The 27,117-nt window shown below is 40.7% G+C and overlaps 1 protein-coding gene across 2 annotated transcripts in view; it reads left to right on the top strand.

The window, feature by feature from the left end:
- Positions 1-216: 216 nt before the first annotated feature.
- The window catches only part of SPTBN1 (spectrin beta, non-erythrocytic 1), a 195,903-nt gene continuing 169,002 nt past the window's right edge, over positions 217-27,117 (top strand). The window contains exon 1 of one of the 2 annotated variants that reach the window (XM_035001550.1): positions 217-412. The gene's annotated coding sequence lies outside the window, so the exon portion shown is untranslated. Of the gene's footprint in view, positions 413-1,052; positions 1,123-27,117 lie in introns of those variants that run through there. The other variant, XM_035001551.1, reaches the window with a different exon arrangement.

Genomic DNA, 27,117 nt, shown 5'->3' with positions numbered 1-27,117 from the left:
GGGGGGAGCGGCGAGCGGAGCCGAGGGTGGAGGGTGTGCGGGAGAGAGCGTGTGCGCGCGCGCGTGTATGCGCGCTCCTGGCGCCCGCGCGCTCCCTCTCCCCGCCCCTCGCCCCCTCCCTCCCTGCCTGCTCCCTCCCCTTCTCCCCCCCGCCCCGCGCTCCCGCCCAGCCCCCGGAATCAGTGCAGCTGTTGCCGTGCAGGCTGCGGATTCCTCCAGTCCCTCCCTCGGCCGCCTCTCCGCCCGGAGCGAGCGCGCAGCCCCGCGCAGCAGCGCCCACTGGTCCCGTCCTGTGAGCCCCGGCCCCAGCCGCGGACAGCCCCGCGGAGTCGCCTCCCGGCCCACCCGCCCGGCCGCCGAGGAGCGGGAGGAGGACGGGACCCCGGCGCCCCCACCCCCTTATCCGCGGGAGGTAGGTGGGGGCCTAGGCAGGAAGATGCCAACTCACTGGGGCTGCCTCCCGGGCGGGCTCCTGGGCGGCGGGAGGGCAGGAGGAGGGGCGCGGGCCCAGGCCGGGAGGACGCCGCTGCCCCACCGCTGCCCTGCGCCCTGAGAGTGGCGTGGGGGCGGGGAGGCTGCAGAGCCCGGGCGGGGGCGGCGCGGGAAGCCTGGGTCGCCTGTGCTTATTAGTACGCGGGCTTTGCGGGCAGGGGCGGCAGGCTCCGCAGTGAGGCGAACGCAGCTCCCCTGTGCGCACCGCGGCCGCCCAGCCCCATCGCGCGCAGCGGCGCCGATTCCTTCTCCTTGCCTCCACCGCCTCCTCCCTCCTGCAGGGCGCAGCGGTCCCTGGCGCGGGGGTGGGTGCGGAGTGGGCAGCAGGGAGGTTGTATTCTCGGGTGCCCTCCCCACGGCCGGGGCTGGTGGGGAGCGGGGGCGGCGTTGACAGGGCCCGACTCTGCGCGTAACGGTACGGGGGATGCGGCCAGGCGTGGTCCCCGCTGCGCAGCGCTGCAGCTGAGCCGGAGGCGGCGGCCCGGCGCCCCCCCCCCCCCCGCCCATCATCGCGCCCGCCCCCCGCCCTCACCGCCGTCCCCACTCTCCCAGGGCTGGGCGTGAGCCGCCTAGGGGCGCGGAGCCGCGGCGGCGCCCGCCCTTCAGCTCTAGCCACCCACTCTTCAACAGGTTTGTACTAGCGCGGGGACCCTCCGGGCCGGCCTTTGGGGGGCGGTGGGCTGGAAGCCCCTCTCGTCCTCATCCCTCACACCACGCCCGCGGCCCTCTTTTTTTCCGGGGGAGTCTTCCCTTTGTTTTTGTGAGAGGAAAGATGCCAAGTGTCTGCCGTCAGATGGGGAGGGGAGTGTTGTCGATGTCGGTATACAAACCAAGTCCATTATTTTTCCAATCAAAAGCCGGGCCACAGAGCGAGGAGAGGGCGAGTGTGGGGGTGCTTCAGCAGAGGAGAAAAATGGATTCGGTGGGTTTATTTGGGCGGGGATATGCTTTTTTGGCAAGATGGATGGCTCCCAGTGCCCTCGCCGTGATGCAGCACAATGCAGCAGTATCGCAGCCTCCCCTGGTTCTCGCTGCCGGGGCTTGGCAAGGCCACTCGGCGCCTGCGGCCCCCGCCCGGCCCCACCCAGGCCCGGGGCTGCCCTTGGCCGGGGCCGGGAGCTGCTGCTACCTTGTCATGCTGCTTCAGCTGGATGTGGCGTCAGGAGGACCAGGTCACCTAGCCGTGAAGGCGGGGGGGGGACTGGTTTGGGGTGACCCCTCCCGCCCCACCGGTCGGGGCAGTGCTCGGACGAAGGGGCGTCCTGCAGCGCTAAGGGAGCCGGCCTGCGGCTGCGGACCGCAATCTGATCTCCGACCGAGGGACCTGAGCCCTAGGGAGGGGCTGCAGGGAGGACAGGCCCGGTGGTGTGCGGAGGCAGTGGTGCAGTCAGTATTGGGAGTCGCAGTGTTTTTCTGTGCATTACCCATAATCTGTGACTACAACCCAACTATCCATCGATTTCTTCATAGGTGAAAAGTTGATTAATTGAAGCTTTACGGTGGTAACATTACAGTACCTCTGGCTTTGGTAAATACTAAGGATATGAATTTTTCCCGTAGGAAAACATTTTTTGAAATAAAAGGATTGGTGTGTTTTAGTTCTTATGGCTCTGAGACATTTTTAAAAATATTAACATTCAGTAAGTTGTTTTAAAAGGAGCATATTTTTTGGTGGAGGGTAAACTGTTTCTTTAACCCGTATTTGCTTTATTTTTATCATTTGCTTTTTCAAGCACAGTTAGAGATTTGGATTCTTTATTAAGGATTATTAGGTAAGTGTCATGATTGTTGGTAAATTGGTATTTAGATTGATTTAGGTAGCCCCAGTTAAGTATCCAGTCATGACTAATGGGATTATCATGGTAACTGGCTGCATTTGTGTTTGTTTATATGTATTTTTTGTGTACATATTTTTTGCAGATGTGGCTGGGGAGGGGGGTGGAGAAACGCAGACCACCAAGGCCTCTGGCTGGTATCTGGTTAGAAGGAGATGATGCCCAGTGTCCCCATCTGTTTAGTCTGGGAACACCGGGAATTTCTCTTCTAAATGCCACTTCTACAATTCACTTATTCAATGTGGGATGGCAAAGGGGACACATCTAAATGTCACCTCTTCTAAAATGTATACTTGAAAAAAGGCATTTCAGTATGCTAACTGGAAGGGAAGGTCAGTGTTTCAATGCAAGGGCATATCTACTTTTATTTTTAAAAAATCTCTAATAATGAATCCAACATTTGATTTTATGTGGCTGTGCTGAATAGAACTGAATGTAAGTTGTGTGGTTTATGTGCATTATTTTGAGTTTCTCTAATAGAGGGCCATTAAAATGTAGAATATTTTTGAATTTGGATTTCATCGTTGCTTTGGTTGTATAAAACTGTGATGCATAAAGATGTTTGGGAGTATTGTTTCCATGGATTATCCAGACATTTTGGATTTATTATGTTGTAAAAAATATCCTGTGTTGATGGCGCAGGGGGTTTAGCTGTTCTGACTTACACACCAGGTGCAGAATTCTGTTAGGCTACTCTTTGTAACTGTCCTCTCTGGACTAACCAAACCCTTCATCTGAGAGTAAGTATTAGGACAGTGAGGAAACTGCTGTGCAGGCTTGCTGTGCAGAGCATCTCTTAGGGTGAGACTAGTAACAACAGCCTGTGATGTTGTAGGAGCAAGTGAGAAGACCTCACTCTCTACTTGTGACACATCCTTAGCAGAGACTTGGCATTGGCATTTCCTTAGAAGAGTTTGAGTGGTTATTGAGTGCTGTATGAAAGCATGACTCTACATGCAGAACACTATTTTGAGGACTAAACAGACATGATGAGTGGAAATTATTTGATGTGGTTTTCGTTAAAATAATAAGCCTTTCGTTTTAAGAGCATATTCTTAGAATTCTAGAGCTATTCACACGCACGTATATATGTAATATAAAGAGTGATAATACTCCTTTAATTATGTTGGGCCATGACCAACATCTGCATTATAATCAGTCTTTAATTACTGTTCTGTGGATTTCCTTTTGGTAGTCCTGGTTTAATACTACTGGGAAACCATTCTTCCATAAGGAAGGGGCTAATACCCCTTCTGGAAAGGCTACTTCTGTAGGTTTGTCGAAGTGAGTAAAAGTTCTCATGGATTTCTCTTTTAAGTTTTCAGTCTTTGCTGTCTCTCAGAGCATCTTTTTTTCGCAAAAGACCTAGTTTAGTATTCTTGATTTTTCTGATAACAGTTATCCTGTATCCAAGTTTATATAGTGTAGGAATAGTATCATCAATTTCTTTATCTTGGTGGGTAAAATGAAACTACCCCAATTAGAGACACCCACACTTCTGTTTTTAGACGTCGCTAGAGAAGGTGTTTTCATAATGTCTCTTGCTACAGTAGTGAGGTTTGTGCAACAGCAACATCAGGAGCTTGTTATAAATGCAGATTCTTAGAGGTCTCATCCCAGACCTATCCAATCATAATTTGCATTTTAACAAGACCCCTAAGTGGCTTGCATGCGTCTTAAATGGAGAAACTGCTCTACTCCTTCAGCAAGGGACCTCCATATCCTTCTAGTATCTTTCTTTTGTTTTTACTTTTGCTGAAATATCGGCACATTTTTTTCCCTTGGGTCACTAAGTGGTGTGGAAGAAAGGGATACACTGGCTGTAAATCATTTAATACAGAAATACTTTGTAAAGTTCTTTAATTTTTAAATGGAGCCTTATTTTTTTTATATAGTTTATTTAGACTAGTCAGGTTTTTTAGTTCTTTTCTAGAACACCTCTAAAGTTGAAAAACAGTCTCCCCTCTCTGCCTAGACAAAAAGGCATTGGCTTTGAGATAGCAGAACTAGAGTCCAGGAAGCTAAGCCCCTGAGTGCAAGGGCCCCCTCTGCTCCCTTTGCTCTTCTCTGATCTCTTTGTCATCAGTTACTTCTCCTGGTATATTCAGTGTCCTGCCCTTCTGGTCCATTGCCTTCTTAAAGTTCTTTATTAAGTGATTTGTACATACAAAATAATGCTCATAAAAGATCTGTGACAGAATCATAAATCAGTGGGCACTCAGGCACCCATCACCTAGTTCGGGAAGAAGAACCTTGTCATCGTGTATTCATAGTTCCCTGTGTGATCCTCTGTGATCCCATCTGAAGCAGCCACTGTCTTGAGTTTTATGCTTATCATTCCCTTGCTCTTCTTCATGGGTTATCCTTTTAAAACTTCTTATTTTATATAAAAGAAATTACACTTTATGTATTTTTCTGTGACTTGCACTTTTAGATTAACATTATATTCCTGAGATTCATTCATTTTGTGGCTGTGGTTCATTCATTTTTACTGCTGTGTAGTATTCCACTACAGCTTATTATTCCTTCTGCTGTGGATAGAGATTTGGATTGATTCCATTTTTTTGCTCTTATACAAAGGCTACTGTGAATATGTCTTCTACATGTCTTTTAATACATATGTGGAGATAGATACAAACACACATTATCGGTCGGTCTCTTTCTCTCGCGAATGAAATTTGCTGGATAATTGGGTATGTGTATCATCAGCCTTACTAGATATGCCAAATGGCTTTTCCCAAGTGATTGTACTACTTGTGTTCCTACTAGTAGAGTGTACGTGTTATAATAATCCCACAACTTTGCCACTACTTCATTTACCAGACTTTAAAATGTTGTCCAGTTGATATTTGTGAAATGTTATCTCATCATGCTTTTTATTTGCCACTTCCCTGACTATTGATGTTAAGTATATTATTGGCCATTTGGGTTTCTTCTTTTGTGAAGTCCTCATTAAGCTTTTGCCTATTTATCTTTTAGATTTGTTTCTTATTGATTTGTAGGAGTTCTTTGTGTAGATTGCCTGCTAATCCCCATGGGTTATACGTGTTGTAAAAATTACCTCCCAGTTAGTGTTTGTTTTTAAAAACTCCTTGTGGTTTCCTTTGATGAACAGTCATTTGTAATTTCAGTAGAGTCATAATCAGTTTTTGTCCTTTAAGATTTGTGAGGACGATTTTGTTATTGCAGGAAAATTTTTTTTTCCGTTGGGAAAGAGCATTAGTTTTGGAGTCAAACCGATCTGGGCTCAGATCCTAAGGCTTTTGTATACTAGCCATGTGGCCACAGCCAGGTTTTGGCCTTGGGATAGTTCATTCCTCTTGAAACCAGTTTCCTTATTAGCAAACTTGAAATGATAATACTTTGTGATACAGTTGTGAGACAGCAGGGTACAGTGCTAGGTACATAGTAGGTGTTCAGTTAATAACAGTGCCATTACTTTCTCTTCAAACTACCTAAGCTGTATGAGCCACTGACCTCTTCTAAATGCTTTCCCAAAACTGCCTTCATATTTTTATGTCAAAAGAGCTAATAAATGGCTTATTCTTTTATTTTTTTAAAAGGCTGTGTTACAAGTGGAATTTATATATTGATCAGCACAGGCTGTACAAGACCACTTACTGGGAACCCTTTGTCAGCTCAGGTTCCTGTTCTTGAAAATAGTGTAATTATAGTTCTTTTTACCAGGAAGCATTTAGACTACTGTTTTCCCTTTGCTGCTACTCGAAGATTACCCTGCAGTATTGTTTTTGATGCAGTAAACAAATTACTGGATACCTTCTCTTGCCAGGGCTTGAAATTGGGTTAGAGTGATGGTGGTGTGGGCTGGTCTAATGGTGAATAATATTTAGTTCCTGAATCTAAGGACTATATACTCTATAGAATGTATTCTCGGTATGTCCCCAGCAGATAAAAGACCTCTTATTGACCCGGTATGTGACTTTGGCAAACCATTTACCCTTCCGGTCTCAGTTTTAAATTTATAAAATGAAGGACGTAGATGAAATTATAGTGGGGGTTAAAGCCTGGCACATGGGCACCATTCCCTCCCTCCCTGGCAGATCAGAAAATCAGCCATGACACTCTTTTTTCCACAGAGTTGAGGTAGAGCCTCAGTAACATTCTCGATATAGTGTTCTAGGCAGTAACTACCAGTTGATTGGATCTCATGCTTAATTTTTAAGATCCTGTATATCCCTAAAATTCTGTGATGGTAAGATATTTGAGTAACACAGCACTCTGGCAGAGTTCAAAATACAGTGGAACAGGAGGAAATCAAAAGCAGGGAGACAGGAAATAGGTGATTGCGGGTGGGGGGGTTCCGGAGGTTAAGGGAGCAGGTTATGGTGGTAGCCAAGGGAATGAGAAGGAGGGGAGAGATGGGAGAAGGGCTGTGATGGCCCAACCCTGTACCAGCTGCTCGCAGAGTGAATGGATGGGAGGTAGACCTAAGTGGATGAGGAGCTAAGGTGACCTGGGTTTCAAATTTGGATGATGACAGAAATAGACGCCGTGAAGAATGGAAATCTGGTTGGGAAGAGAATCAGTTTTGTCTTTGAACTTGTTAAATTTGAGATTCCAGCAGAAACCCTTAGTGGAGATAATGTTGGAGGAGTTGAGAGGTCAGGGCCAGTGTGGCTGATGGGAGGCTGTTGGATGCAAGGCTCTTGAGCTTTAGGCTCTGGAGTTGCACAACCTGATGACTCCATGTACAGACTAAGTGACCTTGGGCAAACTACCTTGACCTTTCTGTGTGCCTCAGTATCTCCATCTGGATGGTGGTAACTATCACAAAGGATTATTAAAGCTAAGTAAGATAATCCACTATCACAATACATTTTAATTACCATGAGACATGGACGGTTTGCTTAGTCTTAATTTTATGCTTTCTTTCAAATAAATATTTTGATTTATTCAGAAAAGATACATTCCAGCAAACATACCATCATTCAGATAAATAATGCTAAGTTCAGTCTACATTAAACTTGTCCTTATGTACCATGTCTAAATTATAGGAAAGGCAAACCTAACTAAAGCCTATTTTTAACAAATAAGGAAACATAAAATCCTACTATTGGGGGAAAGGGTATGAACAGATAGTTTATAAAAGAAGAAATCAAGGAAAACAATAACTATAACTATATTAAATTGTTCAAACTCACCAGTAATTTGAAACACAAAACAATTAGATTAATTTTTCCACTTTAATTGGTGGGTAAATAATGCTCTCTGGGATGCTATAAAATAGGAGCTCTGCATTATCTGTTGGGAGAATATTTGGATTAATACAAACGTAGTAGAAAAAACTGGGTTATATATTTATATAATAGAAACCTTAAATGTTTATATTTTTTGGAGTGAAATCCCACTTGTAGTTCTGTAACCTAAAAGAAATAAGTAAAAATAAGGACAGAAGTTTTTAAACAAGGATTTTCTTACCGTTATTTATAGTGAAAAAGTTGGGACATACTCAAATTATGGCACAGGGACAGGATGGAATTCAGTATAGTGCTTAAAATAATAATGGTTAGAATATTACTGAAATAAGAAAATGCTAACAGTATAGTATTCAGTGGAAATACCTTTATGCAATGCTATATAATAGGGTATAAGTCCAGTTTTGTTATAGTAAATAAAAGACTAGAAGGAAATATATTAAAATGTTAATGCTTTAGATGGTGGGTTGATGGCTGATTTCCTTTCTTGTAAGAAAGGAAATTCTTATGACTTAAAGTTTCTCATTTTGAGTTTTGAAAAATTTTAAATAGAGAAGAGTACAGTAAATCTAATAGACTACCACGAGGACCATTTTTTTAATAATCAAAAAAGCAAGCAACACTATGTTAATTGTTAAAAAAAAAAGGAAAGAAAAAAGCAAGTCTGGCCACTTATAGGTCATTATTAAGGAATAGTTTAAATTTCTAAAGAATTGTCTTATCTGTCCTTCTGTACACTCTAAGAGCAGAGGAAAAATGAGTAAGTTAGCATCTTCAGGGTATAGGTCTCAGAGAAAAGTAGAGCATTTAGATGTGATGGAATGCTAACTTGACTCTACACTAACCTGGGTCAGCTGAGAAGGTGGGGAAGACCAGGATTCTTTAGTATTTCCAAACCGCATACTTACACAGAGAGGGCAGTAGACTTCGGTGACATACTTGTTCTCACTTGTGGAAACTCAAACATAGCTGCTGAAGCTAATTTTGTAACCATTAGACCATCATGTTTCTTTGAAATTGGTCAGAAAAGTAGATGAAATTCTGAGTGAAAATTTTAAAATAAAAATAACTCCAGATTTATATTACTTCTGATTAATGGTTTCTCACCATTTGGGAATATTATAGGCTAAGGGTGAGAGGACTGAATTTTAATAATATCCTTCCTTCTTTGTATGAAATGAAATTCTTATGTATGTATGTATATGATATTTATTGCCTCTATCACATAGGTGAGACAGAGGGATGTATGTATGATTGAGTAATCTCTACCATGAACAGAGGCAGAGGGCTATTTTAAGACTTTTAAAGTGGGGAATTTTGTAGAGATAACATTTTGAAAGTGAATCTCAGGAATGAATCACATTGCCCTTCATCTTTGGGAGGAAATAGTTCTGTTTTACAGCCCAGATTCCCAACTGTGTTGGTACTTTGTAAAATGTAGCTTGTAGAAATGAACTATTTACTTCCATGAATTTTGTGGGTTTTTTCTGCTGTCAATTTTAAGTGATTGATTGAGGAGGATTTTAGGTTAAGTGTGCTTTGTGATCTGAAAGTAAGATGTTATAATTTCAAGATTACTTTAAAGTTGACCCTTGTTTATTGGTGTCATAATTCCATTCTTTATAAACTCTATGAGAGTAAACATCTGAATGATTTTTAGAGCCATTTGACATCTCTGATCTAGAATCTAGAGCATCCTTCTACTTCTGATCTTTAACATAAACTTGAAGCCATTGGTTGGGCAGTAAAATCTGTATTAAAACATAATTACAGATTTTTACCCAACAGATGAACTAGGGTGAAATGCAGAATGACATATAAATAAGCAGAATTTATTCTTTGGCAGTGTATATGTATAATTAAATATGTCTATGCTTAGAAAGTGGTTATCACTTGGTGATGTGGATTGTGGAAGAGCTCTAATTTCATCTCTCCACATTTCCCAAATTTTTGGAAGTACTTAACAATAAACTCTTGCTCTTTATCAAAAATATCCTAACACCACAATAAGCCTCATTTTAGATGGATAAAAACTAATAAATAAAATGATTAATCAGCTAAATATACCCTTTGCTATTCAATTTTCTTTTCTGCCAGAACTTACAGAAAACCAGTCTTAATACTAAAGGCATAAAGAGCACTGAAATTTTGAAAAGATGTTTCCATTCCTTATTTAAATATGCAATTTGTTAGAGCCTTGGTATTTTATTACTTCCCGTGGAGTGTGGGAAAAGATGTAGGAACTGGGCCACAAGGGAGCAGGGTAAAAAACATCCTCCAGGAGATCAGCCTCTATGGCTATTGCCTCTGGCTCTGAGTGGGGTTTCTTGTTGTTTCCTTACCCTCTTGGAGAGCAGGTACGGGGATAATTGTTGTCCTAGTGTGTTTGCTTCAAGGCTAAATCTAAACATTCAAGGGCTGTACATTTTTCTGGAATGTTCTTCACCAGCTGATCAGTCTTAGGGGTGGGATAATGCATGTTCTTATTGTGGTTTACTCCCCCTCCCCCTTTTAGCCCTTTTATCTTACTTATTTAAAAGGGAAGGAAAACCTAGATGCTTCCCTAAAACAAAGCTTATTTATTTTGTTCTGTGATGTTTAAACAATTTCCATTATATTTTTAAATCTGTAGCATGGGAGTGCTTTTATAGTGAGTACAATAGTCGTAAAAGTTAAAATATTCATTCTTTTTTACCTTCTTAAAATCCCTGAATATTTGACAGTGTCTGCTACTCAATACAGTCTGCATAGTTTTTTTTCTGAATGGCTTATGAAGAATGTATACTTTCCTAAGGTTATAAATTAGCATAAAATCATCTAACATAAAAATTTTTAAATATTTGATTACCAAAATAATAAATGTTTATTATAGATCATATGGAAAATAAAAGTGAATACAAAGAAGAAAATTGAAATTACCAGATATTTAGTGACTCCAGCAGCATGCAGTTAAACATTTTGGTCTTTATTCTTTAAACCTTTTTCCCTGTGCACATACTCATCTCACAAATAAGGGCCACATTCTCAGCTCTTAGGTTAAAGATGTCAAGTTTTGACAGTCTAAATAATCACTTGATGATGTTTATTACTCTTCCTGTCAATACATGTAGCATGACAAAACATAAAATCCTATTACTGGTCTTATTTAAAGGTATGGCATGGACACTTTTGCCCTGAGCTGTTTTTAGTGGTAGGGGTGAGCAGTTTTTAGTGGTAGGGGTGCTAAAGAAAAATGGTAAAGAAATAGAAATCCAAATTTTATTATACTTTTCTTCTTTTTTTTTTTTTTTTTTTTTAAAGATTTTATTTATTTATTCATGAGAGACAGAGAGAGAGGCAGAGGGAGAAGCAGGCTCCCAAGGAGCAGGGAGCCCGATGTGGGACTCGATCCCAGGACCCTGAGATCATGACCTGAGCCGAAGGCAGACGCTTAACCATCTGAGCCACCCAGGCGCCCATACTTTTCTTCTTTGACAAAAAATTTTTATAGTGGAAAAATATCAGAAATTAAGTTCTCATTAGATAATGTGTGCTTCCTGTTTTGTTTTGGAAAAATTCTCATCAGGGTTGCATTAATAATCCCTTGAGGGACATCTCCATATCCTTTGGACAACATCTGATTTTACTTTTATCTTCAGATTTCAGAGATTCTTTAAAACAGCTACCCCGTAACAGTGTTACAAATGGAATGGATGTGGTTATTAGAATCTGGGTTTTAAAGGTATTAAATTTTACTGGGCTGGTTTTGGTTGTAACTGTTGAAAACACACACTAAGAGCTCAACTTTCTTAGGGTCCTTGTATTGGCTGAATTCTTTAAAATTTATCTTTGGATCTAGGGTCTGTTTCAAGGAGAAAAAGCAATATACTTACTTGATTATGCAAGCCAGCTGTTTAAGCCTTGGGACATTGGATGGATGGAGGTGACTTGCTAGCACCTCTTTGCTGCCTTAATTCTAGTATTTGGCCTTTTCCTGAAGAAGGTGCTAAAGGGTTTTTTCATGTGCTTAGGGAAAGGAGTGGGAACAGGGGAGAAACACCCTTTCACTGGAAGAGAAAGAAAGCCCTTTCTAGCAGTTTCTAGTAGGTACTTTGTGATTATTAATGGTCTTGTCTGGAGTGGTGGGCCTGGAGGAAACGTGGCAAATGTCCTTCTTCCCAGGTTTAAACACTGAAGGCCTGTGGTAAGGAACTACCTTTTACAGTTTATTTTTTACAGTTCCTTTTACAGTTTATTTTTTAAAATTTTTAAGATTTTATTTATTTATTTGACAGAGAGAGAGTACAAGCAGAGGGAGAGGGAGAAGCAGGCTCCCCGCAGAGCAGGGGGAGCCCGATGCAGAACTTGATCCCATGGCCCCGGGATCATAACCTGAGCCGAAGGCAGCTGCTTAACCAACTGAGCCACCCAGGCACCCTCCTTTTACAGTTTAGAGGGAAACTCAGCTGGGTTGGCTGATGGATGGATCGGGGTTGGGGGTTGGAGCTCAGCTGCAGTACATGGACTTCCTCTCTCCAAATAAGGGATTCATCAGAAGCTCCCGACTTGATGGGAATCATTCTTTTTGAGGACAGTCACAGCTCATCAAGGGAAATGCTTTGATGGTTAATGTGCCTGGCCTGTCTGAAGCCTGCAGTAGGGATCTCAGCTGAACCTCCAGGCAGCTGCACACATTGGGTCTAGCACTTGGGGAGGTATTGAGGTGAGACAGTGGTCTCACAGTGGTCCCTGCACCCCAGGGTGGTGGGGGGAGCAGGGGGCTGGAATGTGGCCTTATCCGGACCTCTGAATGGATGAGTACACCTGTCACTTTTTTTAGGAAGTGAGTGGGGTCAGAGGTATCCCTTGGGTAACTTCTCTGAGAGGGGCCTGGTCCTTCTCACAGCGAGGCTGACAACTCTGTGCTGCCGGCTGTCCGTAAATACCCAGCTTATCTCCTGGGCTGGAGTCAAGGATGACCAGGATCCTGGAGCACAGACATTCACGTGCCCTTTGAGCGGGAAGGAAGCCAGCGCACACCTTGTGTTGTATTCTTTGTTTTAAAGGTAGGTGGTTTTTTGTTTTTGTTTTTGTTTTGCTTTTTGCCTGTTTGCTTGTTTTTAAATCAGCACCCCCTGCTAAAGGAATTTCTGAGTTTCCTTGATAATCAGGATGATTTTTCATTTTGAAATGCTTATTTTGCTTTTGAAGTGCGTGTTCCTGGCTTTAAGAACACCAGTTTTCATCCTAGCTCTTAAAATCTCATTTGATTCATAAGGGGGGAAAGTTTAATTAGGGAGCAGGTTAATTTATTGTCTTATTCCTGAGGAAGACTACTCTTACCTGTCAGTTAGTATAATATATATATAATATATATATATAATATATATATTTCCAGCTCTGAAGAATTACTTTGTTAGTGTATGTTGCATGAATGTTTTATTCCTAATTATAGTATGTATTTTCGTTGGACTACGCTCTTGTTAAAGGAAACTTTTGTTCATGTGAAATAAATCTTTAGTGGATTGTATTTGAGAACTAGCCTCAATGTAATGTTAATGTAAAGGGTATATTGATAGCTGGCCTATCACTGGAATGTTGTGCAGCTGTGCAGAGCATGAGGCTCAAATGTGCTAATTAAATAGATTTTTTTTTAGCGAGAATGGAATGTAGCAGCATGTGGTTAACCATTCCAGGTTGTTTTTGAAGAGGACTTTTTTTGGCCAAATATTAACAGTTAGAGAGTACATTGACTTAGAGGATGTATTGCTAGGTTAAATTATTTTTTTAAAGGAAGTAATGGGACTCATTAAATACTGATGATCCTTTAAAATATACACTGATTAATAATCTGCTTCAAGATGTAGGCAGTGGGAACATGATTAGGGCTTAACATCTGTAGTTAAGGCATTTCTTTTTTAAGATGTGACCTTGCTTTTTTTCCCGTCCATGTCAGTTCTCCTTACTTAGTTGGTGAGTACTCAACCTTTTTTTGGGCAATGGAGTATAGCATTTTCCCCGAGTTTGAGCAGTGTTCTGATACTTGTTTTGGGGACCAAGGTAAGTTGGATTATTTGGATTAAACTGTATCCACACAGATGGTGGTCTGATTTTTTTTTTTTTTTTTTTAGTCAGATGTTGTGCAAAGTGATCTGATGGGAATAAATGGCAGGTTGGTTGTGTAATGTGGCAACATCTTACTTAGTGTGTCTTTAGAGATAAGTGGGATCTGATTCCAGCAAGGCTGTGCATAAGAAGTTGGAATGCATTGGAGAACTGCCAAGAGATTGGGAGCAAGCTGTATGACAAGCACTAAGGCAGCCTTGGCCTGCCTTAAAATAGCTACAGTTCAGCAGAATAGCTTGAAACTTGTCATTTCACTTGAGCAAAATCACTCCTCTAAATGTATTACCAAGAAATAGAAATGGTAGCTATCCTCTTTAGTAAGGTTTATTTTTGTTTATCTTTTTGTTCCAGCAGTCTTAAAATCTTTTGCACCTGTATGTAGGAATATATTTCTGTGTCACATATTATCTTGCATAGTTTTATCTGGACTAATTAGTGATGCATTATCCCAGACTTCACATTGAGGTTCCCCTGCCCCACTCACCCCACTCGCTAATTGCGGTTTGAATAGAAATTTGGGCCCTGAAGGCTAAAAAAAAAAAAAAGCCCCATATTTTATATGTCTGAGAGTCATGTGGATATGAATTATTGATGTTTGAACGTTAGAACCTTGTAGAAGCATAGTAAAGGGCATTGGTTACTGTCCTGCAGAATCTTTTTTTTTTTTTTCTTATTCCTTTTTTGACTCCGTATTAAGTTTTTTGCAATTTATTGCGGTACTTGATTCTTGTTTGTAATTGATTTACTTTATAATTCTGCTCTCTCCATTTAAAAGAAAAATGGGCTTGTTTTTTGAAGTCAGGACGATGAAAAAGTAGGAGTGGGGTTGTGCAGCCTTTAGGAGGGGTCCTGTATAGGTTTGAGCCCGATAGTAACATGATCAGCATCTGCAGAGGGTGAGGGATGGCTAGGTAGAGGTGGAGGCTGCCTGAGGGGATAATCCAATCAACTCATTTATTAGCTTAGGTGCTGTGAAGATGAAATTTTTAAAAAAGTAATAGTTAGATTACTGAATGGAAATAAAATAAGAACAGAGAGGACTTAGATGTTAAACATAATATGAAAACAGTGAGTGAACTTCCTCTAGGAGGGCTTAAATACAAACCAAATTTCTATTAGGAATTTCTTGAAAGATGGTATTAACAGATATCTTAATTATCCTCTAAAGTCCGTTAGAAATTTGGACTTAGACTAATTGCAATAATCTTATAGCTTTTTAGAGTACCCTGCAAAATGGCTTTGTTTCTTATATATTGCTGTCATTAGATTTATAAGTTCTGAATTTTGCTTTGTCACTTTCAGTATCTTAAACATATTTCAGGGCGGATACTTAGCTTCTTTAGATATATTGATCTTTTCATTCTTACATGGCAAATGAATTCTCTATATGGTATTGTTGACAGTTCGGAAAATTTCTTTATTGAGCCCATGATTTCTAAATTTTTTTGTTTTTGTCTTTCCCTTCTTTTACACATTCCTTGATTTTTAAACACACTCTTGGATAGCCAGATTGGTAAACTGAGTTCAGAAGATGTGGACTATAAGCTAGAGCCACCAGTTTTTTTACTTAACACTCCATTATCTGATCTGCTTGTGAAACTCTATTTTGGATAGTTTTCACCTCAGATCATCCATTGAATTGCAGTATGTATTCCTTTAATCTTGCAAGAGATTTCAGTCATTCACTCTAAGATAAAAAAGCAAAAGGTAAAATACTTGAATATCCTTTTCTTGGGTTATTGTCTGAATTAAAAAATTATTCATCTTAATTCTATACCTGCATATTGGATGTCATCTCTTTGTGTATGCCTTATATCGGCTCATCAGACTGGGAACAAATATTTAGCATTTAAGATATTCCAGACATAAGAATTTACGGAATTTGCTTATAAATGTTAGGGGATGTACAGAACAGACCCAGGGTTTTAGCTGGCTCTTTGTGCAGTGTGAAAGCAGATGGAAACATTACAGAAATCTGCTGCAGATGGCAATGAAAGAGACAGGTGAGGACCACATGGAAGTTCATATCAGGGGTAGATGGAGTACTGAGTTGGTTTATGAAATACTAGCCATCTGACATGTTTCTACAGCTGTTGTCAGCTAGCTGAAAATAAATTCAACTTGTTGGAATGGTAAGAGTTTTGCCATCTGAATAGGCTTAGATAAAATAGTGCTTCAGGTGCCCATAACATGGTCTATTATAATATTGTAAAGGAAAAAAATGGTAATAAACCAAATGCCCATCATTGGTAAGTTAAAGGAGGAAATATTATGGAGGCAGTACGATGTAGTGGTTACATGTGCTGACCTAGGGGCTGCCTGGGTCTGAATCCCAAGTCTACCTTGGACTCACTTTGGGACATTGGGCACGTCATTAACCCTACTCTATCTCACTTTCTTCACCTGTAAGATGGGGGCAGTGATAATACAGATGTTAGAGGGTTCTTATGAGGATTAGTAAGTTGATAGAAGTAATGTGACAGTCTAATGCGTGGCAAATATTTATTAGTTATTATATTGATAAAAATATTATTCTTGAAAACATTCTAATAACATAGGGAGCTTCTTAATATAAAGGAATAAAAGCAGAACACAAGGTTATTTAAATGGTATGATCTCCACTCTGTGGGGAAATAAACACACACACAAAAGAAGGGGAAATATTCCAAATCTTAATTTTTTGTAGAGTGTGGTAGTATTGTGACTTTTGTTTTCCTGTAAGTGCTTTTCTGTATTTTCCAATGTTCACCAATAATCATGTCTTGTATAATTTGAAAAAAATAAGCTTTTTTTGAAAAGTCCATGTCACCCCTTGCAAACAGTATGTTAATCTTTTTTTTTTTTTTTTTTAAAGATTTTATTTATTATTTATTTGACACAGAGAGACACAGCGAGAGAGGGAACACAAGCAGGGGGAGTGGGAGAGGGAGAAGCAGGCTTCCTGCAGAGCAGGGAGCCCGATGTGGGACTCGATCCCGGGACTCCAGGATCATGACCTGAGCCGAAGGCAGTCGCTTAACCAACTGAGCCACCCAGGCGCCCAACAGTATGTTAATCTTAAGAACATCCTGTTTATTCTTTGAAAGCCCGGACCTACCATTTGGCCAAAGTTTGCCTCCTTCTGATTGTACAATATTTTCACATTCTTACAAAAGTGCCTCAGAGTAACGAAACTCCAAACTTTTTAATTTCATGACTTAGATTTTTCTACTAATTCAGATTAATGATGTTTTAAAAACAACATAGACACCTGTCGCTACGTAAGTGCCATTTATTGGTGATATGATCTTGGACAAATTGTGTAAGAGAGTTTTGGTTTTCTCATACAAAGGGGAGATGAGGCCAACAATTACCATCTACTAAGTATCACAGCGCCAGGACTAAATGCAGTAATACATACTCATCACTTCTGGCATATTACAGGCACTCGGTAAGTGATGCTAATTCCCTCACTGCCCATCCTCACTACCCACTCTTGCCAACAAACAAATTTAGTTTGGTCACTTCACATTAATCCATACAATGGTGTTTAGTTTTAACTCACTGATCCTTAGTGCTTAATTTAAGACTCCGTAGACCAATGTGGCTTTCTTAAAGATTCATCCTTACAAGCTTATTCTACCGTCTGCCTCCCCATTCTTCACATATTTCCATCTGTGTTTATTTTGCCACTTCCAGCCAGTTTACATAGCTCTATTTAAGAGTGTTCCCTTCCAGGGCGCCTGGGTGGCTCAGTTGGTTAAGCGACTGCCTCCGGCTCAGGTCATGATCCTGGAGTCCCGGGATCGAGTCCCTGGATCAAGTCCCGCATCGGGCTCCCTGCTCGGCAGGGAGTCTGCTTCTCCCTCTGACCCTCCTCCCTCTCATGCTCTCTGTCTCTCATTCTCTCTCTCTCTAATAAATAAATAAAATCTTAAAAAAAAAAAAAAAAAAAAGAAGTTTCTGACCAAACATAGATAATGGTGTAGTTGCTGTAGTCTCACTTTACATTTCCCATCAAGTTCTTTGAAGCACTAGCTTTGCAGTATGTTAACATGTGTTTTTAAGAAAAAGAATGCTGGGGCGCCTGGGTGGCTCAGATGGTTAAGCGTCTGCCTTCGGCTCAGGTCATGATCTCAGGGTTCCGGGATCGAGTCCCGCATCGGGCTCCCTGCTCCTTGGGAGCCTGCTTCTCCCTCTGCCTCTCTCTCTCTCTCTCTCTCTCTCTCTCATGAACAAATAAATAAAATCTTTAAAAAAAAAAAAAAGAATGCTGGGCTAAGTAAAATGTAATAGGTTTCTTTAGTGAAGCACTTCTCAGAGCTTTCATAAGCTAATAGGCTTTCTAGCAGGAAGAGAAATAAATATATGGTGTTTCCCAAACTTACATTAATTTGGAATTCTTTTTTTTTTTTCCAAAGCCTCTCTTAGGCCTGGGGTTCATAGAATATGCTTTGGAGTACACTAGTCTGTTCTCATACAGAGCAAAAATACTAGAGATTCATTTTAATTATTACATACATTAGGAAGAAGCTTTGTTTTTATTGTTACTAGAGTTGATTATTTGAAGAGTCTTATTTCTACTATTATGAATCAAATGAATTTTTTTTAGTTATTATTGGTTACATGCCTGTGTTGAATCCATAGGATTTTTTTCTTCATTTAGTTGCTTTTGTGTTTTAAACTTACCATTGAAAAGAGGAAGGTAAACAAACCATGACCACACATCTTAGTTGTTAGAAAAGATTAAATTGGTTTGAACAGATCACCCAAACACATAATTTTTTATTGGCTTCAACATTTTTTCTTGGTTCCCTCTGACTTTCCATAACAAATTTTCTAGAAGTTTTGACACTACTGAAATGAGGGCTCTGATAAGAAGCAGAAAGACAACTTTTGTCAAGAGGTATTACATATTTCTCTACCAGAAGGCTTTGGATTTAAACACGGTATTCGATGCCAGGGATTTTATGCCTGCATATGTAACAAATCTCAGTATGGAAGTTTTCACTTAAATATGGCTGTAAACTTCATGTAATAAACCTTTAGGTAAGAAGGAGCTCTTCCTGTTTCATAACTATGCACAAGTAAAACTTAATTATATATGACCAACTCCCCAGACCTTTGAGTTTATGGCTTTTCTTTTTTCTTTTTAGTGATGAATTCAGTTTCTTTCTTTTTTTTTTTAAAGATTTTATTTATTTATTTGACAGAGACAGAGATAGCGAGAGCAGGAACACAAGCACAGGGAGTGGGAGAGGGAGAAACAGGCTTCCTGCCGAGCAGGGAGCCTGATGTGGAACTCGATCCCAGGACCCCGGGATCATGACCTGAGCCGAAGGCAGACGCTTAACGACTGAGCCACCCAGGCACCCTGAATTCAGTTTCTATTAGAAATTATGAAATCCAGGCTGAGAATTCAGTTTTCATTTTGTCTTTTCTTTTGTGAATGAAAAGGTGCAGAGGGCAATTATTTCCTGATAGGAAAGACACTTTTAAATCTGTCCGCTAATTCAGTAGCACCCCCCTATCCGGCCCTTTTCCCACTACCATTATAGTCAGACCTGACCAGTTCAAACCTGCCTTTTGAAGGTGACTTGCTAGGGTTTGAGGCAGGAAAAATCTTTAGAGCCACGGTTCCCAGTCTTGTCCTTTTTGTTGACTTTAGTCTCATTGTAGAGAAAGCATTCATGACCCATCACAAAAACAAACATTAAAAAGCATTTTTCACGTGGCCTGGAGCTGACAGAAGTCAAATTTAATATATCAAGGAGTATTACAAACATGAGAGCCATCGCTGTTCACCACAGGGCTGTTCCCGAGCCTACTCCCAGGACCCTTGCCTGTGGCAGGTCTTTCAGGCGTTTGAGGACCAGCTGTTAGAAGGTTTTGTGGCAGAGTAATGTTTTCACATTGCAGGCTGCAGCTCATGGTCAGAAAGATTGTAGAGAATACATAGAATTAGAAGCTTTAGAGCTGGGCGGGACCCTGTGGATCTCACTACATCCACAAGCTCAGAGAGGCCAGGTGAAGCCACACAGCCTGGTGGTAAGGGCTGAAATTACCACCTCTGCTTATTTGGGCCATTTGTGATGTGTTTTAAAATTAGACACATGAGGTGAAGCTACAAGTTTAATGCTCATGTTCTCTGTTTTCACGCTGTCAAACTAGCATTAATGTTTATTGGGAAATATTTATTGGGAAAACTGTTTTCCCATAGATTAAAAATATAAGAGTTGTTTGTTTTTGATTTAGGGAAAGAAGAAAAGCCCATTGTGTATGGAACTAAAAGATGGCACATACAGTATATCCACCTTTGTCTCTTTTTTTAATTTTTAAAATTTAAATTCAATTAATTAACATATAATGTATTATTAGTTTCAGACGTAGAGGTCAGTGATTCATCAGTCTTCTATAACACCCAGTGCTCATTACATCACGTGCCCCATCTTCATCTTAATAGAAATAGCAAACACCTGTGCCCTGGCTGCCTCGGCTAGGCTGGAGGAAGGTGAAGGTCATTCCAAAGTAGAAAGGGGTCTGGTTAAATATTACTTTGATAAGTTGAATATGTTTAAAAATGTCCAGGCCCAGGGATGTGGATAGAGGCTGACTGAGGAATTCTTTGTGTCCACAGATGGTTTGTGCTATGATTTAAAGGGGGATAAAGGACAGTTCTGAAAAACATGACCCTTACCAGCCCCCCATCCCCTCTACCCCACATGGATTTGTATGCATGCAGGAAATCTAGGGTATGACAGGTAAAAGTAAAAAGAATGAATCCTATCGTCCCAGTCTTCTTCTATGGAAGGTAAGACTTGGGAGAGTATCTTACAGTGGTTGTGTTCTGTTTCTGGACCATATTACCTGATGGAACCCTGCCTGTGCTGGTTACTGAGTGTAGGTCTTTGGTAAGTAAACATATAATTTATCGTCCAACCTGGGTAGTTTGTGAGAGTGAAAGGGGTGGGGCGGGGGGGGCGGTGCTTTTAACAATTGTACCAGGACAACTGCCATAAACTGGGACTATCTGAGGCAAACAGGAAATATGGTCACCCTAGTCTTATCAAATTACTCCATCTCTGTGTCTCAGTTCCTTCACGTTGTAAAATGGGTGTGATGATAAGACTCCCTTCTTAGGGGATTCAGATTAAGTGCAATAGAATGTGTAGTGTTTGGAATGTTGCTTGGCACATAATAACTGTTCAGTAGAGTCAGCTATTAAAAACAGACTATTTAGGATATTTAATTCACATAATAACCACTTATATATTCAGTTTACTTTCTGCTGTCTTCATATTATTTCTCCATGGCAAATGTTCTTAATTTTACTGATTGAATAATCACATTTACTAATGATTTCTTCCATTTATGGCACCTGCTCAGACTTAATTTTCTTGCTTTATCTGAGCCCTTTACTCTGACAAAGGCCCTGAAAGTAAAATTTACTGTTACTGTGTCAGGTACCCAGGTATCTGCCACTTAGTTATGTGTAATTAGCATCTGTGGACCAGAGAAGGAAGGACATTGGGGCACTTGTTTATCAGGTGGTAGCAAATTAGTATTCATACTAGAGACACAGTTTTTATAGTTGGCTCCAAGATATAGGAATGGTTGGGTGGTTGAGTGGGGGAGGATGCCAAAACTAGGTCTCTTCCTTGCCTCTCTCAAGTTGGATTTTCCCAGCACAGTGATATGTAGGATTGCCAGATTTAGGAAAAACAAAGAAACCACAATGCCCAGTTAAAATTGAATTCTAGACAGCACTTCTTTTTAGTATAAGTATGTCTCGTGTCATATTTGAGGCATACTTACACTAAAAATTCCTTGTTTATCTGAAGGTCATCTTCAATTTGGATTCTGTATTTATCTGGCAATCTAGTTATATAGTCTAAAGAGACTTTTTACCCTGTTCAATCTGACCCACATTTAGATAGATAGACAAAAGTATATAGTCCAGTTCCTATTGTAAATTTTGTGTGAACTCTAAAAACGTCTGTGTGTTTTACTCTCAATGGAATGGACAGTTGAGAAGTTGTTATGAGGAGCTGCTGCTGGGTATCCACCAAGGCCAAGATGAAAAGGAATATAGTCTGGTTTGCCACAGCAGCAAGGATTACATTTGCTCTCTGAGAACTTCTTGGCTATGAGTATGGATGGACTTAAGCCAGCCCTTTCTCCTTGAAGGGAAGTTATTTGGTTAAAGTGGGTTGTTGAAGCCTTGGTCAACTCAAGGAGTTCTCAGTTTTGTGACAGAATTACATTAGTAATAATCTGGGATGGTGGGCGGGGGTGTATTTTGGATCATTTATATTTCACTTCTCAGATAGAGGGAACAACTTTTATTGTCATGAAGATTGACCTTCAAATACTCTTACCATTAAAATCTCCTCTTCCTATTTTTGACTTTCAGTGCTATTGCCTAGAAAATGCTGGTGAATTTTTTGCATCAGCCTTGGAACTCTGTCAGCATTAAACCTGAAGGGCACTGTGTGCCTCTGGGAAATGCTGATTAGAAGATTAGAGGCTGCGGGAACCTGAGTGTCTATTTGCTTTTTTTTTTTTTTTTTAAACACTCTGGGTATAATACCTCTGTTAAGTCTCAGAGAAAAAGCTTCACCAGGTTAATGTTACACTTGGTGAAATTAGTAATGGTGAGAGAAGGTTGGGATTGTGCCCTACCGGAGAAGAGTGAGCCACAACACATGGGTTTTGGACCAATACTGGCTTTTTAATTGCTGCCATTTAAAAAGTTAAAGGTACAAGTTTCAGTTGAAAAAAATGAACAGTGGCAAGAGCTTACTGTCAGACACAGATAGTATGTGGGTGGGTTAGCCAAGGGAAAATAATCCAATTAGAGCTGTTTTGTGCAAAGAACCAGATTTGGAGGTGTATTTTGTTGTTAACTGGTGGCTTTCCAGAAAATAAATTATTTGTATGCAAAGACTTAGGCTAGCCAGGCTTTGGATGCCGATGGTTATTTTGAAAAACTCTTTTCCTTCCTGTTCTACTTTCCTTTTTGAGCTGTCTTCTTTTCTACTCATTGCTTTCTTTAGTGGCCCATTCCTTTTGGATGTGGATTTGCTCTTGAAGAAATTCTTGTAAATTTGTCGTGATCTGGGGCACCTGGGTGGCTCAGTCGGTTAAGCAGCTGCCGTCGGCTCAGGTCATGATCCCAGAGTCCTGGGATCGAGCCCCACGTCGGGCTCCCTGCTCAGTGGAGAGCCTGCTTCTCCCTCTCCCTCTGCCTGCCTCTCTGCCTACTTGTGCTCTCTCTCTCTCTCTGTCAAGTAAATAAATAAAATCTTAAAAAAAAAAAAAATTTGTCGTGATCTCATAGGATTGATTTGCGTGACGAGTGGAATATTTGGCCTAATTGCTTACATAGCTTAGTGTTTGTAGGCATCTTGTTGGATGAGGATTGGCTATTAATGGTAGAAATGGTCACACTTTAGAACAGTGATTCTCCGTCTTGGCAGCACATTGGCATCACCTGAGAAGCCTTTAAAAATGCAGATGTCTTGGTCCCACCCCCAGAAAATTTGGGGGTACAAAATGGGCGGTGGGACTTGGAAGCGCTCCCCAGGTGATTCTAACACACAGCCGAGTTTGCATACTATCCTTTGGTCTGCTCTCAGAATCACGGCTCTAGCCTATGCTGGCCAGTAGGGTAGCCGTGAACGTCATGCGGCTACTTATATTTACACTCATTAAAGGTAACTGAAACTAAAAATTCAGTTCCTCAGTCACACGAGCCACATTTCAAGTGCTCGGTAGCCACATAAGGCTCATGGCTAGTGTTTTGGACAATGAAGATAGAGAATGTTTCCATCACGGCAGAAAGGTAGATTTAGGCTCTCCGTAGGGTGTCAGCAAAACAGAGTGAAACATTTGAGAGGTCTGACACAGGAAAGACAGGCTTGGAATAGAGCTAATCCTACAGAACCTGCCGATACTGAATTACCACATAACGTTTTTAGCAGCCTTTTTCTCAATGGCCTTTGGCACCAGAAGCCCTGCAGCAGTTGGTGCGATGGATTATGTGCGGCATCTTGCTGAAAGGCCCTATTTCAAACGGGTGGGCCTGAAGGGGTGTGGTAAGGGTGGAGGGCAGGAAAAATGTGAATGCCACCAAGGAAGGAGAGAATTAAGCTTTATTCCTGCAGAGCCAAGGAATGCCCTTAAAGGGACCGAAGCATGAGAATTTGGGGTAAAACTAGGTGAGAGGGGAAAAATCCCTTCTGTTGAAGAAATACCTTCCCCCGTTGTTTGCCCTCTTGGCTCATCTTTCGTGTGTGGGAGAGAAGGGTGGTGCTAGCTCATATTTCCAGGGAACTTTCCATTGTGGGTTCCTGTGTTCTCGGGAGGAGGGGCAGGTGGGCAGATGGGGGTTGAGAGAATGGGATCAAACTAGATCATTTTTATTTAGACATAGCACATGAATCCAGGTAGGGTAGGGTTAAGAAAAAGAGAAACCGGTAGGGGAAAAATGAAATATGCTGAAGGATGTATATTTTCTAAGTGATGCTTTCCTCAGGCAAACCCTTTTTCTAGAATCTGTTTTCTTTCTGAAACCTACTTCTTTTCATTTTATTTTTATTTTTGGCAGTGTGTTGAATTCTGTTCCTCTTTCATTCCCAGAGCGCTGTTTCTTGCTTCAGGATAAAGGGTGGCATGTCACATGTCCTGCGTGGTCACAAAGCTGGGTGTGAGCATCAAGGGTGATCTTTTGGACCCTTTTCCTCAGATTTCAGTGTTCTGCATTATCTCATCCTAGTGGCTTCTTTGTGATTTATAGTTTCCTCCTACCCTTCACCATTAAAAAAAAAAAGGCCTATCTCTTGTTATATTTTTGGCTGCAGAATAACTCCAGATGGTACATTTTGTATAGGAAAAAACAGAATTTTTCACACTTTTCCGTGAATTATTTTCCTACTTTCAATTTTAATGAAGTTATTAATCTTACAGAGAACTCATTTGTAAAAGAGACTAATCATGAACAAACACACTTGTATACAATATTCCATTGGCAAAAATTGAGAGTATTATTGTTCTTACATCTTTGTATCATTTGTTACTGTCTTACATCTTTAGCATCAGATGCTAAAATAACAATCCAATTTTCTAGAAATAGAAAATTAAGAAAATGAACTTTTAGTGATTGGGTTTGACGTTGAGAAATGAGTTCCAAAAATGGATCAAATAAAATGATGTAATTGAAAGTACTTTGAAAAATACATGGCAATATAGAGATGTAAGTTACTGATTTTTACAGTTGTAATTCTGACTTAAGAGCTGATCTGTTTTAAATGATGAAGCGCTTTTGCGAAGAGCATGCATTCAGAAATCTTTAATTGGGCATGTTTTGCAAATTATTACTGAGTCTGGATTATTTACAGAAAATGTTCTTTCCTTTGAAATGATATTTTCACTATGGTTTTGAATTAGTTGGATTTTTCTGGGTCAGGGAGAGGACCTATGATCTATTCTTTGAGCCTAACTTTTTTTTTTTGAAAGAGCTCAGGAGAGGGGCAGAAGGAGAGGGAGAGAGAATTTAAGCAGGCTCCCTGCCCAGCATGGATCCTGACGTGGGGCTCGATCTCACGACTGTGAGATCATGACCAGAACTGAAATCAAGAGTCAGATGCCCAAATAAATAAATAAAATCTTAAAAAAAAAAAAAAAAAAGAGTCAGATCCCTAACCTACTGAGCCACTCAAGCACCCTGAACCTAACATTTTTAATTCTCACTGTGTTTCTTTAAGAATATAAGAAACACCTCAGCATTCATCGTTCATGCTGATCTCACAGAGCCACCCTAAGAATCTGTTTAATTTTTCCAGGTTGATGATGCAGAGAATAGAAAACAACTTTCAGAGATTTTATAGACAGATCTTTTATTTCCAAAAATATTGAAAGGGTCTTCTCTGGTTGTGCTGTAATTCAGTTAGCTCCACAAAAAAGGGAACAATCTTGAAATCACAGAAATGGTGACAGGAAAGTTCTTTCGCAAGGCACTTTCTCCAGAAATTTCTGATTGGGAATAAGTGCTTTAAAATAACTGGATTCTCTGATTAATCTACCACATGTGAATTTTCCCTCAGTAGTGGATGTGTTTTATGGGACTAACTTGGACCGTTGCCTCCACAGCCTAGATGGGTGTGGAGCTTCAGTTAGAATGTTGAGTACTTCCCTTTGCTGGGCTCTGTGCTGGTACCAGGGCCCAGAAATGAGGCAGTTCTGCCCTCATAGGCCAAGTGGCCAGAAGAGGAGGAAAAGGGAACCAATGGCGACATTAGTTTAACTGTGGACACAGAATTGGCATGTCTTATTCAGGTAGGTGACAGATAGGAAGTGCTAGGGATAGCTTTCTGAAGAAAGATGATGCCTGAGATGACCGTGAAAGAATGGGTGGTGTTAGCTGGAGAGATCAGGGTGTGGAGCAGTCCCAACCCAAGGGAATAGCATGCACAGAGCCACGGAGAAGGGTAGTGTGCTTGGAGGAAGTGTTCTGTCATGGCCAGAGTAGAGGGAGTGTGCTGAATGTGGCTGAGGCAAGGTGAAAGGTCTTATATACCTTGAAAGGAAGTTTTACCTCAGATATAAAGGGGGATGGCTTTGAAAGATTTTAGGCAAGTTTGTGTATTTTTCAAAGCTCACTTGAGCTCCAATATGGAAGAGAATAAATTTCAGTAGGGCAAAATGCAGAGTGGTCAATAATTCAGTCAAGAAACACTGAGGGACTTTACCTAAGTTAGGGTTATACTTCATAATTTTGGGGGGGTCCAGAGAAATTATTAATAATAAACCTGACTGACAGCAAGAACTGAATCCCTAAGGCATCATAGTTTGTCACTCTGAGGGTTTACCTTCTCTTCTACATAGTCATACATTATGAAGAGTCTCTGAATCCATATTCAAAGGTTGAAGACTGCCCACATTATTAACAGGTCTTTATAATTTTCAAATATTTTCTCTTCTGATTACTCCACAATTAAATAGAAAAAAAATTTGTTACCTACTAGGTATTATGATTTGAATTGTGGTGGTGGTCAACATTCTTGGTGAAGAACTGATTGGAAATTGTTGGTCACATTATGTAAGAAGAATTTTTTAGAATAAATATGTACCTGAGGAGTCACATGGAAAGTAAATTTTTGAACATCACATTTTAAGTATCTTATAGCCATGCACCATTTAAATTAATTTTCTTGAGGAGCGCCTGGGTGGCTCAGTCGGTTAAGCCGCTGCCTTCGGCTCGGGTCATGATCCTGGGTTCCTGGGATTGAGCCCCGCATCGGGCTCCCTGCTTGGCGGGAGGCCTGCTTCTTCCTCTCCCTCTGCCTGCCTCTCTGCCTACTTGTTCTCTCTCTCTCTCTGTCAAATAAATGAATAAAATCTAAAAAAAAAAAATTAATTTTCTTGAAACTTATGTGGTTTGAGAAATCATTTTTAAGTAACTGACTTTTGATTTCTCTCTTTTCTAAATC

This window comes from Mirounga leonina, unplaced genomic scaffold (genome assembly GCF_011800145.1).
Source record: "Mirounga leonina isolate KUSES-001 unplaced genomic scaffold, KU_Mleo_1.0 Mir_125, whole genome shotgun sequence".
NCBI lineage: Eukaryota > Metazoa > Chordata > Mammalia > Carnivora > Phocidae > Mirounga > Mirounga leonina.
Note: the sequence above shows the minus strand (reverse complement) of the source record. Positions and strands in the feature narration are given on the sequence as shown.